The 4,267-nt window shown below is 43.1% G+C and overlaps 1 pseudogene; it reads left to right on the top strand.

Moving 5' to 3' along the window:
* Positions 1-1,403: 1,403 nt before the first annotated feature.
* On the top strand, positions 1,404-3,409 carry LOC109456631 (junctional adhesion molecule C; annotated as a pseudogene).
* The last annotated feature ends 858 nt before the right edge of the window (positions 3,410-4,267 follow it).

Below are 4,267 nucleotides of genomic sequence, written 5' to 3' on the forward strand. Positions count from 1 at the left end.
ATGCAGACACTGAGAAAGTAAATAACTTACAAAAGTCAAAAAGCTAGAATGAAAGAGATATCAGATGTAAGTTAGGGTTACTAAATGCAAAGTTTTTGACAATTATTAATTTCTCTAAAATTTGTGGTATTGTGTTTCTCCTAAAAATACAAGCAAAATAAAGCAAACAAATAAAAGCCAATAGTTATGGCAGAAAAAAGAACCAAAAAACAACAACTTTATTTCTCATTAGATCTATTTCATTATGTTCCAAATAATTTTAAACATCCAAAGTATTTCCTTCAAAAACACAGTCATGCACTCATACTTTTATGTGTGTGTTTTTTTGTTTAATATATTGACAGTAACCTCTCCCACACGTAACTTCTGTTACATCAATTAAAAATAAGAAATATAATAGTTTTTTGTTGTTTTTTTTTTTACCTTCACTTACTCCTTCTTTGATGTTCTACCTTTCTTTATGTAGACTAGAGTTTCTCACCTATATTATATTCCTTATTTCTAAAGAACTTCTTTTATCATAACGTGCAAGACAGGTCTACTGGCAACAAATTCCCTCAAATTTTGTTTGTCCAAATGGCTAGGCACCCAAATCATTCAGAGCTACGCACTGAGCTCCCTGACCAGGAAAGGACACTGGCTCACCTCTGTAGCTTGGCAGAGCCTCTGGCTGGGCTCTCTGCTTGGGTACCATTACACGCTACTCAGCTTCCCAGGTACTCTGTTTAAGCTTTGTGTTCAGGTGGAGCTAGAGGCTACATTCAGTCAAAAGCAGAGATTAAAATTTGCTTACCAGCTTTCCAATTTTCCCAGAGCCACTTATTGAAGAGATTGCCTTTTTGTGATTGCATGTTTTTGGCTCCTTTGTTGAAAATTATCTGTTCGTATTTATATGAGTTTATTTCTGGGTTTTCAATTCTATTCCATTGGTCTGTGTGTCTGCTTTTCTGCAAGTACCATGCTGTTTTGATTATTGTTGTTCTGTAATATAAGCTGAAGTCAGGGAGTGCAATACCTCCAACATTATTCTTTTTTGTTAGGATGGCTCTGGCTATTTGGGGCCTTTTGTGGTTCCATACAAATATGATGAGTGTTTTGTTCTATTTCTTTCAAAAATGCCATTGATATTCTGATGGGCATTGCATTAAATCTGTATATTGCTTTGAGGAGTATGGCCATTTTCACTATCCATGAACATGGAATGTCTGTCCATTTCTTTGTGTCTTCTTCAAATTCTTTTAAAAATGTCATAGTTTTCAATGTATATGTTCTTCACATTGTTTGTTAAGTTTCTTCCTAGGAGGCATTTGATTCTTTTTGTTGCAATTGCAAATTCTCATCCCAATAAATTGTAATAAAAAAAGAATGCTTACTAGCCCAGGCAGAGCCATAGAATGGGACCCATGGTGGTTATGGCTCATTGGCTGGGGATCCAAATGAGGCAGAACTACCTAATGAGCTCCCACACCCAGACAGTGCCACCAGTTGGGTTCTGCAGATCTGCTGGCTGGGCTCTGCGCTCAGATGCTTCTGTAAGTGGTGCTGCTGTAGGATGGGCTACACAACTTCCTTAGCACGTTGGTTAGGCTTCCACATTGAGTGGGGCTGAGGACTATATTCTGCAGTAGACAGGGCTTTGAATTTGTTCCCTACCTTAGTACAACATACTCCAGTGCTGGCTTGGCTTGTTGGCTGGGGATCGGAATCAGGTGGAGATGCCCACCAGCTTCCCTGGCCAGACAAGTCCACCAGCTCATCTCTGCAAATGGACAGAACTGCTGGCTGGGACTTCTACTCATGGACCATTACAAAGAGGAATGTGGTCTGCCAAAATCTGAGCTCTGGTTGCTCTAAGCCCTGTCTCCCTTTTCTATCTCAATTTGGTCCCCGATGTATAAGCCCTGCAGATTCCACCTATGTTCTCTGTGAGGCAAGACCTGAATGGGTCACCAGGAAGAATCCCACAATGCCAAGGAAACTGAATATCCCCTTTGGGCTCTCTTTTTCTCATCGGACAAAGGGTAGGCACAGAGGGGCCCTCTTCATGTGGGGCTTGCTGGCCTGAAGGAAACGGCAATGCAGTCAAGTATAGTCTTTCCTCTCAGCCTTGTAATGTGATCCTTTCTTGGTGTCTATGGTCCAGTAGGATACTTCAGTCTCACCCTCATGTTCTGGGATTTTCACAGTTATGCCTTGTCTATGGTAGTTGTTAGTTAGTGTTCTTGTGAGGGGACCTAAAGTCAGGAATGACCTATGTCATCATCTTGCTGATGTCACTCTCCAGTTTTGTGTGTGTCTGTGTGTGTGTGTGTGTGTGTGTGTGTGTTTGTTTTTTGTTTTGGCATGTCGGTATGTTTTGTTTTCTCTCTCTCTGTCTCTCTCTCTTCTTCTTTGTTTTGTTTCATTTTGTCTTAGTTCTCTGTGTCTCAGTGAATGGCTTCAATTTGACCTACTTGTGAGGAGGCACTTTATTATTTACCAATTGGTAATAAACTGCACATGAACCCTTGACATGATGCAGAGGCGGTGGCAGAGACCCGGCCCGGCACCTGGGTGCCCAACTTCTTCCTGCTGCTGTTTTTCAAGGACTGCTTGACAGGGGCTGTGAATCTCTAATACAGCAGCCAAAGCCCAGTGGTACAGGAATTTGAAAGTGTAGAGCCGCCTTGTATCTTATGGATTCACAGACAAGTGACCCCAGGATTGAAGGGAAGAAAATTCAAGATGTCCAAACCACACAAGTGTTTGTTGACAACAAAATACAGGGACATTAGGCACATCGTACAGAACAGTTGGGGAGAACCTCTCTAAAGTTCTGGAATGTGACCCGGACAGACCCTTTATCCCTGGGAGGTGATCGCTCAGAATGATTGCAAAGCAATTGACGAGATTGGCATTGAGTTAACTGTGCCAGTGCAGTCAGCACCTCCTGTGTGTGGAGCACCCAGGGCTGTGCCTGCATGTAAGCTGGCAACGCTGCACTGCCAGGGGAGGGAGGGCTCCCTGCTTCCTTATATCTGGTATCAGAGGGGCTGCTGCCCACAGACTCCAGAACCAATCCCAGATTTCCAAATCCCCCTTTTCTCTTAAACTCTGAAGCAGGTACTCTGGTCTTCAGCGTTGTTCACAAGGGGACTCGGGGTAGTCTTACTGCATAGCTGCCAGTGCCCAGGTTCAGCCAGTGGGAGTCTGACCTGACCATCGGAGGAAGTATCCTCAAGGTTCTGGCTGTCCTTGCTGTATGGCCCTGATGTCAGTGGGCATCTTCCATGCATGCAGACGTGGTTACCTCATCAACAGTAAACAGAATGAGGAAAGTTACAAGAATCCAGGAAAGCCAGATGGAGTCAACTATATCAGGACAGATGAGGAAGGTGACTTCAGACACAAGTCATCATTTGTGATCTGAAATCTGACGGTGTGGTTGAGAGCACATGCAATACCTTTACTGGAACCCTCCCTCGGGAGCAGCCTGGAGCGAAGCGCACTTGGACAGAGCTAGACGCTCGCGCAAAAGCTTTTTGTTTTGGCCAAAGTTGATGGCTAGGCCTTTATCTTTTTTTTTTTTTTTTTTTTTAATTGGGATTAGAATGGTTAGTAGAGTTATATAGGTTTCAGGTGTACAATTCTGTAGTACATCATCTTTATATCACATTGTATGCTTACTACCCAGAGTCAGTTCTCTTTCCATCACCATATATTTGATCCTGTTTACTTTTTCAGAAGCTACATGAATAAAAGCCTTTTCCTCAAGATTGGCACAGTCATGACAAGGAAAGGAAACTGAAGAAGCTCACTGAGGCTGACTCCAGTCTCTGGCCTGGCTGTCAGGGGGGTTTTAAAGCTCTTGCTCATAGACTCTGCTGGACTGAGCACTGTGGGCCTGGGAAGACAGTTTATTTGCCACTCGCTGTCATCAGCCAGGGTGAGCCCCACATGAGGGGTGACAAGACATCACACCTGCAGTGTAGGGCTTGGGAATGTGAATCCCAGCATGAAACCCTGAAGCTGCAGAGTTTAAATGAGTGAATCCAGTAAAGAGGCGTTTGATGCAATGACCTGGTCTCACAGTAGCCCACATACAGCCCTCATCATTTCTTCTTAAAGGCTTTGTTGATCAGTGTTGTAGTATCCATCCTAGAAAATCTTTTTGGATCAGCATTTTATAAAAACAGCCAAAACCTGAAAGGTAAATTGCTTGTTTTAAGAAGGGACCTATTTACCTGATAGCAACCCTGATTGTCCATGGAGAGTTTTAGTATCTAAA

This window comes from Rhinolophus sinicus, linkage group LG03 (genome assembly GCF_036562045.2).
Source record: "Rhinolophus sinicus isolate RSC01 linkage group LG03, ASM3656204v1, whole genome shotgun sequence".
In the NCBI taxonomy this organism is placed as follows: Eukaryota; Metazoa; Chordata; class Mammalia; order Chiroptera; family Rhinolophidae; genus Rhinolophus; species Rhinolophus sinicus.